The sequence below is a fragment of the Seriola lalandi genome, unplaced genomic scaffold, assembly GCF_002814215.2.
Source record: "Seriola lalandi dorsalis isolate HSWRI2012SDOR001 ecotype SW California unplaced genomic scaffold, Sedor1 jcf7180002054925, whole genome shotgun sequence".
NCBI lineage: Eukaryota > Metazoa > Chordata > Actinopteri > Carangiformes > Carangidae > Seriola > Seriola lalandi.
The window spans coordinates 350022-366646 of NW_019525477.1; the positions used below are offsets into that span (position 1 = coordinate 350022).

General features: G+C 40.4%; 1 protein-coding gene across 2 annotated transcripts in view; it reads right to left on the reverse strand.

Moving 5' to 3' along the window:
- lrfn5a (leucine rich repeat and fibronectin type III domain containing 5a) overlaps nucleotides 1–16625 on the reverse strand; it is a 115480-nt gene that overhangs the window by 40976 nt on the left and 57879 nt on the right. The gene's annotated exons all lie outside the window — the stretch shown is intronic.

A 16625-nucleotide genomic window follows, 5' to 3' on the forward strand; every position in this document is an offset into this window, starting at 1 on the left:
TAAAATGATTGCTTAAAGTAAGAAGCTCATTCACATCAGCTGACATGTGGTCAGCATAGAGAGGCGTGTCTGCAGAGGGAAAGCTCGACCTTGTGCACGTGGGGCATTACTGGGGACTCTCTTCTACAGGAAGCTGCTAAGGTTGGTCCAAAAGTCGCTAGGGTGCTTTTTTTGAAAAAGGGTCAGTAAAGACGTTTGAAAAGTTTGGAAATCCAGTAGCTAAGGTGTTAAGTGAGCAACACTGCTTATTCGTGCTAAATCATTTTGAAAGAGGAAGACCAATGATGAAACTCAAACACTTGGGAACCAGCCAATGGCATAACTTTATCATTCAGCCACACGAAATTTGGCTAACCAATGATGCAGCTCCATCACTCATTCAACTCTAGCACTCAGTCAGTCGGTCAGTGACATTTGCCAAAAACTAGAATTACTGCCTCGCTGTTGTATTTCCCCTTCCTGAGTTACAGAATTGAATAATGGCCAGAAGTGTTTCTGCGGAACATTACAATGTTGCACTGAGGTTGACCTTTGACCTTTTGGATATAAAATCTTCGTCTCCCTTCATCATTTTATACTATGAGACATTTGCGTTGAATTGTTATGATTAGCATAATTTTTCAATATTGCGAGTCATGGCCAAAAGCATGTTTTGTGAGATCACAGTGACCACGACCTTTGACCACCAAAATCTGATCAGTTCGTCCTTGAGTCCAAGTGAATGTTTGTGTCACATTTAAAGAAATTCCCTGAAGGTGTTACTCAGATATCACATTCCTTACAATGGGGCTTGATGATGTGAGGAAGCAAGGACGCACCCGACACTTGAATACATGATGCCTCCGGCCCTGGCTGTCGCTGGTGCAGACGAATAAAAAGAAGAAAAGTTACTCTGGGAACACGTGCCAACTAAATGTCTAAAATATAAATGAAAATGCAGAGCCTATAAACCAAACAGACACAGAGTTTGTGCTTGAATAAACTGTAGGCTCCTCATTGGGACCTGCTCCTAACGTATCCTGCATCCTGCTGTTATCAAAGTTACTAAATAAAGACTTTTTATACCGCCCCCCCCCTCCCGCTGGAGGACACTGTCAACTTTGAAACAGACTATGGTAACTGCTGGTCCCAAGCCAGCCCACTGAGATGTTTAGTTCCTGAAGAAAAAAGCTGTCTTGACCATTTTATTTTCAACCGATGTGCTCAATAAGAAATGACATACAGAAAGCGAGAGAGCAGAATGACAGACGGACGGAAGGAGACAGGTAGAGCTGTGGCGTGTGAGCAGCATGTCGCAGGGGAGAGTGCGTGTGTGCGTGTGTGTAGGGTTAAATAATTCACAATGATCCAAACATGAGCACACTCTTTCATTATTTAGACACCGCACATTTAACACACAATCACACACACACAAATGCCAAATTGAATGTATTCTGTAATAACAAAAAAAGTCAGAGGAAAAGAATTACCATGAATTTTTAAGAAATGCTCGGCACACAGCAACAGAGAGAAAAGAACAAGAAAGTAAAGGTGAATCACAGCAAGACACATGGTTGGTAAGAAAGCGAGCAGGGTATTTGGGGAAAATATTAAACTTGCATAAACCTTTTCCTCAGTGTTTACGCTGCTCCTCATGTCCCACCGTGTCATAGCAATGAAAATAGTCAGAGTACTTCAAAGTGAACGGAGGGGGGTTGTGGTCAGGTCAACTGTTGTTTTCCAGTACTTTATTTCCCCAAAGCAGTGTGTACACATGACATAACTTTAAATCAAATTCCATTTATTTGCCCATGTAAGTGAGCATCAAACAAACTGTCCTCCATACAAAGCTATGGCCAATGAGCCCATCAGCGAGGCTCTTGAGCCGCCCTGCCTGCTCCACTGACAAAGCTCAGTGGCTGAAAGTAGCAGAGATTGTACTAGGCGGCGCCCAGGTGTCAGTGTGAGCTGAATTATATGAATGTGATATATTTATAATAGCAAAAATCTTAACCTGTGTAGCACTTATAAACTACACGACACTTGGAAAATACTTCAAAAAAAGATTCAATCACACTGCAAGAACAATGAAAGCGAGAAATGCTGCGTTAAAGAAAATCATGAAAGGAAAACGACAAATTGTATTGGATCAAAAATTCATTTTCAAATCATCATCATTTCATGTAATTTACATTGAAAAGTGTAGGTAGACATAGGCTTTTGGGTGGTAGCTAATGCAGAAAAACAAAAAAAAATGATGACATTGGACTTCTAACAGGTGGCTCACTTTGTGCAGGCACTTGTAAAATGTATATTTCGAACGCTCATTATCACAATTTTGTATTTCCCTGTAATGTAGTGAAGTGTTAGCAGTGTTACCTATAACTTTCTTTCTCTGCCTTAGACTCGAACTATTTGCTGAGGCTCCTCAAAAATGTCCATATAAATAATTGAATTAATATCATTAATGTGCAACAGATAGCCGACTAATGGCTTGAACTGACGGCTACGAGTATGGTCGTGGGCAGCCCTACACAATAGTATAACTACATACATGTCTTACCTTGTTTGGGGAGACGAGAATGTGGAACACCGTCCCTTAAAAGGATGGGTATTAGCAAAACATAAATAATCAATCAGAAAATACAAGTAAATCAGCATATTTCAGTTCATCTGCAAAACTTGAAAGCAGAGGAAGGATTCAAATATGCAGTCTCATCCAAACCTAGTCTTAAGCCTTCTACACTTTAACTGAGACTTTTTTTTTTTCACACACATAAATTGTCTGTTTTTCTGAGTGAGAACTCCGTCAACATCTTCACAGTGTTTCTGTGCCAGTGCACATCTGTCTCACAGTAACTGAACTTGTGTCAGGTGCCATTACGAGGGAAACATCCAAATGAGCGTGTTCAAGTATTTAGCTGCACTTTGATAGCTGACTCTGATGTAGTGAACCGCACACATATGGGAAGTTACTTAAAATGTCTTTGAAGTATTTTTATATCAATCACTGTACATGTGTGTGTGTGTGTGTTTACATATACATGTGCTATGTTGCCTTTAATGTGTCAGGGACTTATCAATAGCCACTGACTAATCACCACAGTATCTAGGTTAAATACAGCTCACCACTGTGTGTGTGTGCATTTGTTTGCATGTGTGTACACTTCCAAACAACACAATAACTAGGCTAAATACAGCTTGTACCTGTATGTGTGTGACTGTGTGTGTGTGTTTTAGTCCTCGCATAAAAATGATCTGCACGCCCCTGTGTGTGATCACTTCATAATAACCTGGGAGAATGACTAATCTAAATGTATCCATCAAAAGCTACTTGTCACTTCAGTCATAGAATCATTCAATGGCTACTGTGAAAGATAATACGTGTACACGTGTGTGTGCGTGCGTGTTTGTTTGCGCAAGTGTGTGTGTGCAGAATTACATCCTGCAATTTCTCTGAAATGTTATGGTTTCATCTAAAAATACTCCTACTTTCAACATGTCACAGATCCTGTTATAACATGAATAATTCATCATGTCAGTATTATTAAAGGTGAATTTTTTTTACCACTAGTATAACTGTCACTTTTTTCTTTTTTTACTTTGAATGTCATTTTTAAAAGGTTCTGATGAAGTAAATCACAGATAAAGGAAATAATATCAGCTCTTCTACCAAGTGTTCCTTAAAATCGTTCATTATTTAATAGTTTTGTGGATCAATTTACAAATTATGTACAATCAAAGGTCATTAGCCAGGAGTTCTTCATCTCAAAACCATTCCAATGCACACAGTAATTTTGTTTGGGTTCAGAAAGGTAACCAGTTTTTAATATGAGCCGCACTGACATGAGGCTGGTCCTCAAGAGATGAGACTGTTTCACACGACACAATCAAATTTGAATGCTGTGGACATCCAACTGGAGCTTAAAACGCAATCTGTCAACGTCAAAGGGCCACAGTTCCTGACACACTGTCTGAAAGCTGGTAACTGGATTCACCTGCCCAACAAAGGAGCTACAACACTCTGTGTCTGTGTTGCCGAATAAAATGCGAGTATTGTAAAATCACAGTTATTTTCATGGTGCTTAAGTTTAAGGTAACTGCTATAGTATTACATCAGCCATGCTATGCAAGGAAGCTGAGTTTAAATTCTAAATATATGATCCTGCTGCTTGAAGAGCCACATGACTGCCATAACTGAGGCTGAGCAGTCTGTTAACACTATACAGTAGCAAGGAAGAGCTCTCCATGGTGCTGAATATACAGCTAATGTATAGTACAGGGACGCTAAGCCTACTGCATTTAATTTAGGCCTAATACAGAAAAACATGTTTTCTGTCTCTCCACCCAGTTTCATTATCAATGTAAATGGGGACTGGCCCACGGTGGCAAAGTGACATGGATAATTGGGTTTAAGACAAAACACCTGTGAGGCTACAACATTTTGATAACATAAGAGGTAGGTATAGGTAGACATGAAATGATAAGAGACATGGTTAGAAATTAGATTTTGTGAAAGGGTAGCAATCAGGTTGATTTCAGTCCACCTGTTTTTACGACATTTTCAATTTGTGGAAATGCCAGAACTAAAATTAAAGAAATCTCGCTATCTCACAAACATGGTTCTTACACTCGGTGATGAAATCAAAATCTGACAAACTGCAATGAAAACACTTCAAAATTCATGACCTACATAAAGCATGTGACTTAAACATCCACTAAAGTTTCTGCTCCACTGAGGAGGCATAAAATAACAGCAGACAAACACCTCAGATCTGTGAGGAGCGATAAGCAGACTGTAACCTTCCTCAAAGTAATATATGAAACTAACATAAATGTCATATATCTATCATGTTTACATAATTATTTTCACCACTTGGATCACATGGAATCACTTAATTTAATTTGGTTCAATGGCATCCAACTGGGAAATTAGTATCATCAGCCGTTTATCTTGATGGATCAGCTCCTGCTATCTACAGTAGTGGATGGAACCACACATTAATTTGCATTTTGTTTTGTAGATTTTCTCAAAATTCTGTAAAAAAACTGGACTACATTTGGATAGAAACCAAACTGGTGCCACTTAAAAAGTAAGATACAGTTGTTAAAATTTGCATTTAAAAGTGGCCCATTCTCTCTTGACATGTGGGCTAGTCTTGGGTCTTCTTGTAAATGAGTGTGGTGGAAGATGGCTGCCATTTGCGGAGCAGACCCGGCATTAGATTTGACACCAGCCACTAAATTATTTGTGATTGACCCAGCAGTGTCAAATTCAGTTTTTCCATTGAGTACCAAGTTCTAGGATGCCAGTGGTCTTGTTACTGGCCCTTCTTTACATTAACTGGAACTTAAAATATAATGCTCACAGTCTCCAGGTTTAGAGAAGCTGGTACAATGTTATGATCCTGTGTTCCACTAGACCACTGGTTGTGGCTATGTTGACAGAGATCCAGTGTCATCTGTCTTTGCAACTATTGCACCACTAAGGCCTACACCCCAGCTGCACCAAGATCAGCCTGGAGACCTATCAGAGGATTCAGCTCCTCCTGGCCCTATCGGTGGATTCCTAGGCCGAGCTGAACTGCAGTCACAGACACACTCTCACAGTTCAGGTTGGGGGTCAAGATCACTTTTAGGCTGTGTCTCTGTCTCCTAGGCCTCGTGGCATAATTAGTCCAGGATCAAGTTCGAATGAGCCTGGTGCACACGTGCCTCTGAGATCTGGGACTGGAACAGTCCTCTCCAGGCCATGGTGGGTGCCTTCAGGCAGTAATGGTTAGCCTTATGCTGATGGGAGACCAAAGAGAAAATTGATGGAGCAAGTGTAGGGGTTCATTGATGCACCTGTGAAGGCTGTAGTAAGGACTTTCTTGTTTGAATTCCATCAAGAGATAATGGTGGGATTTAATAGGCCTTTTCAGAATCTCTCAGGACCTGCCGAACGGCCCTCTCTCTTCTTACAATAAAAGTGTCAGAATTAACATTGGCCAGACAGGGAACAACCATCCTCAAACGGGAGAGACCGATGTTTTGTCAGCTTGCAACAATCATCATCAGTCTTAGCTTCTGCTCCATCAACCCTGGAGTGAGGTCACCCAATCAGCAGAGAAGCCTTGCTATCCGACCCTTGTTGCTCGGCAACCAATGCATCCTTCTTCCATCAAATTGTCAAGAAAAAAAAAATGTTGAAGAAAAAGGGCACATGTTAATACAACAGAACACGGCAATGCCTACAGACTGTTGTGGCCTTTTCTCATTATTATTCCTCAGAACCATATGAAGTGATGCCGTTTTCAAAACAAAATAGTGTGATATTAACTCTAATTACCAATGAAAACTTGACACAGGGCTCTCACCACCCACTACACCAGTTTAGCATACCTAACAGATGAGAAACAGTAAACAGAATGCGAGGAAATGTTCGGCACACACAGAGTAGTAACATAGGGGCTGCATTGTAACGAGTAAAAGAGAAAACACTGACCCAATGGATTTCAATTAACAGTTCTTCACTGAATTATCCTAAAAATCTTAGATTTAAGTCTTTGACATTGATCATATTTTGCCTTTTACACTGATTGACATCCATCAGCCCACATGACTGTCTGGAAGTTGTACTTAAGTCTGTAGCCTGTGCTGACAGTCTGTGTGTAACACGCGCACACACACACACAAATACACACACACAAACAGGTCATTAAGAAGGCGTAGGTAGCGCATTTCCTGTTGAGGGAGTTGACAACATATTTCTCCAGTGAGTACAGTCATCCATGTCCATATTTAGACAACCACAGTGCACTTCTTGTCTCAGTGTTCCACATACATCAGCAGTTAACAAAGGCATCATGGGACAGACGGATGGAGAGAAAAAGAAGGAGAGAGAGAATGAAGAGGAGTTGGGGATAAAGTGCAGCACAAACCCACCTAATCTCATTTTTAAATGTACATCTGTCTGTGTGTTTGTTTCTAAAGATTATCTTTATGTTTGCTAAATCACTTTTTATTTCACGACACACTGAATGGCACACAGCCACTTTGTAAATTCCAGTTGTTATCCATGTTTTATAACTTCAATAAGCAATCAAATGTCCCGCTTCCAAAGAATTTTCAATTTTTAAATAGTTTTTTTTACAGCTGACAAAAACACTGACAAATAGAACATGAGAGGATTGGCAGTGTATTTCACACCGAGCATTAGAAAGTCATAATATCTACACAGACCAAATCTAAAGACCCCTCTATACTGATGACGAACACCAGAGACATTGTGAATAAAGAAAGAAAACATAACCAAACGACTAAATCCTCAAAGAACAGAATCTCTGCCTAATAACCGTTGCTAAGCGATGATTGGACACTGTTTGGGTGACTCTCCATATTCTCCATGTACAACCACACAAAATAACACAACCTCTTTTACATTTTTTGAGCAGGCTGTGTGTGATCATGCACTGAGGTATGGCCTCTGGACATGGGCATGGATATGGATACAGTATTATCTACTGAGCTCAGGCCTACATTTCACACATTGGCAGTACACAAATGGATATGGTTTGGAATGGCTTTTAAAGCCTTATAGGGCACTGGTGCACCTTACTGGCAAGCAAGGAAGATAAGACTAGAAATAATAAGCAAAACATTATGCAGAATGCGAGGTAAATGCAAATTAAATTAGAGCAGACTGGCCACAAAATGAACCCCAAAAAACGCCAGCGTTATCCTTTAATCACCACAAGAGAACGCATCTGCTCCAGCACTGCGCACTCTCTCTGTGAAGGATTCAGGATGTGCTGGAGTTTCTATTTTTACCGCAGGAAAGACACAGAGGTGAGAGAAGGAAGGTATACACAGAGGTGTATGGAGAGTGAAAGGCGCACAGACTCATATCTGCAAAGACAGGCAGCAAAGTAAACAGAAAGCCAAGTCACAGAATGCAGGGACAAAAACAAAATGAAATGATAAAAAAGAAAGAAAGTAAGAGAATGAGACTATGTGATGCTGAACCTCGGAGCTCAATAAGAAAAGATGTAGCAACAAAGACCGAGAGGCAGATGAGGAGCGGATACTGACCAGAGGCTGAGAGACAAAGAAAAGAGGTAAAATCTACCTAGAAGCAAGATGAAGGAAAATCTGAGAGGAGGAAAAAAACAAAAAAAAAAAGAATGTGCACAACAGAGACCAAAACTATGAGAAAGCGCCAGACATGTCAGAAGAGACATTTAGCTTAAGGGAAGGAAGAATAGCATCTGCAAGCTGTCTGACTGAACACATTGGGTTTTAAAGGGGAGCAGGAGCATCTGAGGAAAAAACAAATATGGAGAGCCTGGCTTGCATTAATGAAACAGCTCCATAAAAAAGACACAACGGGGAATATAGAAGCAGTAGTGTTGCACACACACTGCTTCATCCCAGTATGGCTTCACATTGTTTTGGATTTCTTCCTTTCATGTTAGTAGAGACTGTTGTGAAAAGTGTGGCTGTATCCCTGTCAAGTTCATACCGACTCTAACTGCAGTTTGAGTATGTCATGTGTTTGGACTGGAAAAGTGACAACATTTAGTAGACTTGAAAATACCTGCCACACGAAGGGTTCTTACATGCAGTGGCATACAACTTTTTTTTTTTCCCCCAGAGGAGCTCAACTCCACCTGTGTTCATTTGAATGGAAGTAAATGAAACAGGATGTTTATTAACATATATAATTATAAATATAAAAACATGTATGTTGTTAGGATTTTATGTAACAGTTCAAGACGGTGGAGGATGGTGGAGGCTGTACATTTAAACCATTTATTCATTACTTGACCTCTCTGCTCTCTTGCTTACTGTTTTTTCATGCATTTTCAAACCCAATGTAGGTGTCCTGGTGCTACAACTGACTCAGGTATTGTAGCTGATCCCTGGCAACTGGAGAAATACTTCCTGGTTGAGAATCACTGCCTTAACGTCATGGAATGCATAATAGCTAATAAAATAGAGTAACTACTGTATAAATGGCAGAAACTCTAGAGTTTAAAGTTCCTACACAAGATACCTACTGCACATACCTTGTGAATCTACACACACCACGCAGATACATTAATATGTACCAGCTGCACACACAGAGTTACTTAATGATGCAATGCTGATCTAGACGGACATAGATATAGATGTACTCATATCACCGGCAGCGCATTGTCAGACAGTAACACAGTGTGAAGTGTGTGAAGACAACAGAGAAGACCGAGTGATGGATATAACGATGAGAGGAGTGGGAGAGGGAGACGGAAGTTGGATGGGAGTTGGAATGATAGAAATAGAAAGCGAGAGAGAGGTGGAGGAGGGGGGGTGGGGGGTGGTGGGAAAAGGCATAGCTGGAGGGAAGAGAGGTGACTGCGGAGAAACTTTTACAAAATCATTGTTTGAGAAGTCCTGGATGGTAGAGAGTGAAGAGTTAAACATGTAATCTCTATACACCTCAGTGAGTGAGTGGGAAAACTGTATCCTAAATACTAAATAGTACACACCAGGTTGACCATTTATAATTACTAGCAGAGTACTGGATTCTTAAACATTGGAATATATTAAAACTTTTATTATCTATTAGTTTACAGCTAGTTGGAATGTAAAAAGGCCATGTCCTTAATTTATTGTCAAAATTCTTAATTGTCAAGTATATATATATATATATATATATATATATGCAAAGACACACACACACACACACAGTGTGGGTCCAAAACTGTGAGACCACTGTCAGATTTACTTGGATACTGTGCATCAACATTTTCCATTTCCTTTAACCTTTTATAATTTCAAATGTCATCACAAGCATAAAAAAACATGAAAACCAGCCTGTGCCTGCGCCTGTGCCTCCACCTCCAGCCTCACAGAGTCTGTCCATGTTTGTCATCCATCAGTGGTTTCCAGCCAGGCTTTGGGCTTTCAGTATAAAATAAACAATTACTATATGGCTATCCTCACATCCTGTTTCACATACTCCATTTTCTGCTGCTGCCTACGGTGAAAGAACAACTGAGAGATTCCAGAGAATGGGCAAGAAATTTAGAGGGGAAGTCAGAGATAATACAACTGGGCCCAATGTGATGAGGCAGTGAAACAGACAGAGACTCACTTATTAAACCGAAGATAACAAAATCCTGAGGGGCATCCTTTGTGAAATAGTACTGCATCTCAAAATCTCCCAAACAAGCTGAAATGGCCCTAATACCACAGAAACAAGAGGGAAACGAGGGGCTTTGTCGGTTTGATATCTAACATCCTTTCATTCAAGTATTAAGCAAAACAAACATGTTCTACTTTAAACAGTGATAAACTAGCGCCAAAGTAACATGTCCATCGCGGCGGCGTCGCTGTGAACAAATGACATGGTCAAGATGACTGGTAGCACCTATCAGGGTGGTACAGTTTTGTTTATTCTCAAAATTGAAATCCCATTTGTGCTGTGAAGCAGATATCAGCAAAGAAGATTTAGTGTTTAGTGTGTGATCTGTGGGGCTATTAAAATTCATGGTATATAATGCAGTATCCTTGCCAGAAATGTCAGCTTTTACAACTACAGAACAGTGTAATCAAATTTAAAATGTATGCGATTGTAATTTATAGAGATTGATAAATAATTTACGTCCCAATTAGACCTGACCTCTGTAGTTCTTCAAAGTCTTTACACCAAACTTTGTAACAGCAGAAGTTACTGTAACGGCACCTGTAGACCAGTTCGTAAAAACAAACTAAGGTTTTTACTTGAACTTCAATTATCAACAGTATGTGGGGTTAATCAGCCATCTCTTGTTTTCCATCTACCAATATTTTGTCTGTCCTGTTATGTCAAACCAAACATATTCACAGTTTATCAGTGTGTTGGAATAAGTAAATACTAATTTGTTTGCAAAGTCAAGACACTGAAAAGTCTAAGAACTCCATACTGTGCTATGTTTCCTTGCTGTGCACTTCTTGAGATATAAAATCTGTCATGACTCACACTGTTGTTAGATTTTGTTGATACCCAGGGTTTTCTTTAATATATCTGTCACTGGGATGCCCTGTGCACCCACACTTGTACAAACCCATCACAGAAACTTTATGGTAACATCCAGTCTGCTGCGAGGCTGCTTGGTGATACAGTTGGTATTGATGCTGAGGAAGAATATACACAGACTTCAGTGTATTCAGTGTAGACTTGCTGACACCTATGAACAACTCTATAACCCTACTGAGTTGGCCCCTTGATCCTTTCATCAAGGGACACACCCCTTCTTCCCTCTTACATTACCAACACTTTATCGTCTTAACAACAACTTACCTATAGATATGCTGATTCAATCTAAGGGTCCTTCCTGCCCTACCTGTGGATATGCCGATCGAGCCTAAGAGACCCCCTTGATAACTTGAACCTAGGTGTTACACTGCTAGACCTCTAGAGAACGTTACTTTTTGTTTCTAATTTCCTTTCCTGTCTGACCAAATGTCTGTAACCCCAGGTCTATGCAAATACAGTTCTCTATCCCATTGTCTTGAACTGTATAACTGTCCCCCTGCCCTACACTCTGGGTCAGTCTACTGCCTCAGACCCGCTCTGTGTCAGTTGGTTCACCGTATCCTGGGATACCAATGAAACCTGCATCACTACAGCAAACTTGAAACTAAAGACTTGAGTGAATTTTCTTCAACAATACTGATACTGTGTTGTCTGCTTGAAGAGGCTATTTGTAAGTTTTCTCTGCTGCTGAACGCGGTCTCTTGCCAGGGAGACAGGTGGTGGTGATTGTCGCTTGACAAGAGCTTCAGTCATTGTTGTCTTTTTAATGTAAGAGGTTATAATACTCCCTCTGAGCAACGCTACGTCTCCAGGGCAGACTGGAGGCTACAGTGAGTCGCTATCAGTAAGTGACGAGACGGGCCGGGGCTAGCTGGTTAGCTTGTTAACTTCAGTAGAGGAAAAGAAGTGATAGAGACAAGAGTTAATATTGGCGTTGCTCTCCACCTCCGGAGACAGCTGTTGGTGAGTAAAGGAATGAAGTTAATGCTGTTAATGCTAACACTGGCTATGTAGCAATACCAAAACTTACAAATAACCCCTTTAAGGCCTGCTAGTTGTATTAATAAAGCTTTGGCGAAATTAAATCATAAATTCTACCTATATTCCTTTATGACTAACTTCTGCTTTTTCCTTTTGTTCTATTACTCTCTGTCACTTCTGTTTTCCCACACTGTCAAAATACTGACATGTTTCGAAGTCGCCAAACACGACCTCCTCTCCATCACCACCATGACCTCCAGCATGTCCAGAGAGATTCAGCTGAGAGTTCCCATCATCCATCTGCTGGCTCTACCCCACCACCACCATCACCAGCATCGAGAGTCTCCGATCTTCATTTGGGCCTTTGCTTAACTATGTCTTTTAATGAAAAACCTTTTCTGTGTTGCTAACCTCAGTAAAAATTCTGATATGCTTCCAACTGATCTCTCCTTATTGCAATACAGTAATGTGTGTCACTGTGATTGGCCAGTCAACACAATTTGAATACTTCTCACTTACTATAAATCCATATGGAGTCATTCCAGGTGAATGTAACATATGTGCTGCAGGGGGTTTATGAAATGTTTTGGAAAAAAAAGCTACATGAAGCATTAAAAATATTCTTGTTAAAATGTTTAGTAATGGTTGTTGATGGTAAATTCTTATATTTAATTATTTAGAAAAAGAAAGATCCTGACAGGGCCATCACTGAGATGTCATATTTTTCTGGTTTTTCTTTTTTCCTTTTGGTCAATAAAAACAAAAAAACTGTGACTGTGACACCACTTCAAAGACAATTTTTGGAATACTGATATAGACACTGTCATGGCATGGTCTTAGATTTAACTTCTACAAACTTCAGTCACCTGCCTTTATACTATTTTTTGTTTGTTTCAAAGTTGTTGTTTTCTTTTATAAATTACATCTGTGTTCTTTTGTACATCCCATATTGGGTATCTGTGTCATGCTGGGAGTGTTAGTCTGCTGCTGCTGATTGGGGGGGGGGAACAAAACGGGGAACAAATACCACTTTGGAAGTGTTCAGCATGACTAACAACTGCATGCAAAAGCAACAGCGGGAAAGAGATAGCACGAGAGAGAGAAAGAGAGAGAGAGTTTCAAGCATGACTAGCTAAATACCTTAGGGTGTGTGTCTTATGTATTTGCATTTCCTCTAATGTATGAATTATCCTACTCCCTTTGGTTTCTTTTTCCTTTTATCTCTCCTCTCCTCTCCTCTCCTCACCTCCTTACATCTATTATCCCATGGGGCAGGGGGAAGAGGTTAGCTTGGTGACCCAGGCCTGGCCGGCCATTGGCAGCTCTCAACTGCCAAACTCCCCCCAGGGATCCAGGCAGTCTTTCAACTCTCTGGGAGAGAGCACCTCTCTCTCCCTCCCTCTCTCTCTCTCTCTCTCTCTCTCTCTCTCTCTTACACACACATACACACACACACACACACACACAGCATGGTGAGATTATTGCACATACGCACTCACAAGCTGCCAGAGAAGGAGGTAAGGAGGAGGTTAACGGAGGAAAGCAGCATGTGAGGATTGTAGAGAGAAGGATGGGATGTGATAGAGAAAAATTCAAAAAGGAGGCCGAGGGGAATATGGGATGAAGACGAGAGGAAAAATGATACGTGGGTATACGTGTCAAAAAGGAAAAAGGAGAGAAGAAGAAAATATGGGAGGTAAAAGGAAATAGGAGTGGAGGAAGAAGAAGAGAAAACAGAAGAAGCAGAGATAAAAAAAAGAGAGAGTTAGGGACAAAATAAGAACAGTTTTGACAAATTTTAGAAAGTGAATAATGGATAAAAAACTGAAAAAAAACTACCAAAAAGCGAGAGAAAATGTGACTCAACCTGCACCTTAGGGCAACATCTGAAGAAGTGATGAAAAGGTCAAACCCATCTACCCACCATTTCATCCATCTACTTCCTCCTCACGTACTCTCCCCAACACCCCCATCCATCAATACGTACTCAACCCCTTGTGCTTGCAGTGGTTCATTCATCCCTCTCTCCATCTCCTCCCTTTTTATCCATCCATCCATCCATCCATCCATGAAAGTGAGACTTACTTGACTTTGACTTTGATGTGTTTTGCTGATCAGGCGGGGGCTTCAGCACATGCACAAACACACACACATGTACTCACACATAGAGAGAGAGAGAGAGAGACTCAAAAAGAAGCTCCAGCTCTGAAGAGATCTTTAGTTCCAATCGCTGTCAGAAGCTGGAGGGTTGTGGGTTGAATTCCCCCATCGGTGCACAGGCCTCTCTGAGTGAAAGCCAAAGCACTGAAATATGTGACACTTTGTTCATTAAACAGATTCAAACAGAGGCTGCTGTTTGAACTGTCGTCTCTCTCCTTGTCTGTCTGCATCTCACACTCTCCCTCTCTCCCTCAAGCACTGAGAACAATTTCAAAAAATGCTCCAAACAGGTGCTGAGCCAGGTGAACTCAAACACACACATGCACACACACATGCTATATATTAGCACTGCACTGAATGTTTACATTCTCCTTTGTGTTCATTAATATTTGTCACTCAGTCACTTTATTAAAAAAAGCTTCTGCCACAGAATAAAATGTATATTCATTATTGGACTTTTCATCTGAATAGAAAAGAAAATAATCCAGTTGATTCTTATATGTGTATCCATAGTAACAGTGTAAATAACACATTTATTAGTCAGTCTGTGAAAATAACTTTCCAAAGAACCCTGATGGTACCATTAGGGCTGCAACTAAGAACTGTTTTCATGATTGATTAATCTGCTGATTGTAATTCATTTTACAATTAATTGATTATTCATTTTGCCTATAGAATGTCAGAATATAATGTAAAAACATCCTTTGTAATTTCCTAAAACCCAAGATAGCATCATAAAAGTAGTTGCCTGGTCTGACCAACACTTCAAAGAGATTCACTTAACTCTAACAAGTGACACAGAAAAGCAAAAGACAAGCAAATGGTCAATTTTAAGAAGCTGAAGCTAGGGAATGTTTGGCATTATTGATTGAGAAATTACTGAAAAAATGTTTCATTGTTTCAGTTCTAGATTTCATACAGGAAGGTAAAGGTTAAAGGTGCTATTTTGTGGAATGTAGAATCCAGTGGTTTTTGATACTAAAGACTATAAGTCTGAATATCTGGGCCTCTGCTGCTTTTTTAGATGTTTCTTGAGTCCCCCAACTTTAAGGAAGTTCAGCTATAAATTGCTGCACTTTAGGTTTTCATGGTGTAGTCAAATTGTGCAAAACCTTCTAATTTCAAAGACATGAGTCCTAGAAAATGTAGATTTATTCTGAATACAACAACATATGGCTCAGCTCAGACTAAAGAGAGTAAAAACAAAAGAGCCTCAACTAAAATGGTGAAGTCCGTGGTGGACGACAGGATGATTATGAAATATTTACAATTTTATATTTATATCTAATCATTTGACCACAAAGACGCAGTAACTAAATGAAGAAGTCCAGGTATCGATGGGTTAATAATATTCCAAATACAACAGGAAGTCAAGTGAGGAGGAACGAACAGTGTGAAGCACATGCTCATCCTTTTTATAAGCTTTTGAGGATGACGACAAACGACGAGACTGTGAAAGACATGAGGGAGACATGTGCATTCATCGGGCCAAGTCGATACAATAGGCTGTGAGAATCCTCCACCTCTGGCTACGATTATATCTCAGCAAACACTCTTTATATTCATGTGTGTGCCATTTGTTCTGGTCAGAGCAAATTTCACATTTGCCTGAGGTGTTGTTACAAATGTAGAGCTCACACACATACACACACACACACACACACACACACACAACATACACATCATCATCTGCATCTCATCCTCTATCTCCACTTTGAGTAATCCAGTCAGTTATGAGAGCTCAGCGTCAAGGTTGAAAAGATACAAAGATTACAGCTTCAGTAATTGGCATGTTTTACGTAGATAGATGTATAGATAGACAGACAGACAGACAGACAGACAGACAGACAGACAGACAGATAGATAGATAGATAGATAGATAGATAGATAGATAGATAGATAGATAGATAGATAGATAGATAGATAGATAGATAGATAGATAGATAGACTCTTGCCTCCTTCTCTTCCCACCTTTCTCTCTATCCTTTCCTTCTGCCTTCTTTTAGCTGAGTTCAGCACTCAGCCACATCCCAGAGGGACATATCAAGGTTAGAAGTGTAGATCTAAGAGCCAGCTGAAGAGAGGAAAAGCGATGGCAGGCTGGGGAAAAGAGAGAGAGGACAGGGAGGGGAGACGGACTCGGCAGCAGAGTCTCAGGGGGTGAGGAGGTTAGAGGTGGATTTCTGACAGAGGAAGCCGATATGAAGATGACAAGCTAGCATAATGTAGCCTGAAAACAATAGCGGGGAGATAAGAGATGATGAGAAAGGCCAGGTGGGAGAAAAGAAAAAAGTAGGTTTGCCATTTATTGGCAAAAAGGGAAGAGTGGTCACACCACTGAGGACCAGAGGCAGAGCTGATTCTTACTCAAAGCGAGCTAGCTTCATCTCCACTGTACATTCACACTTAGTTAAAACAAGACTGGTTCCCATTACAGGGCAAAACAGGGCTAATCCAATTTCCA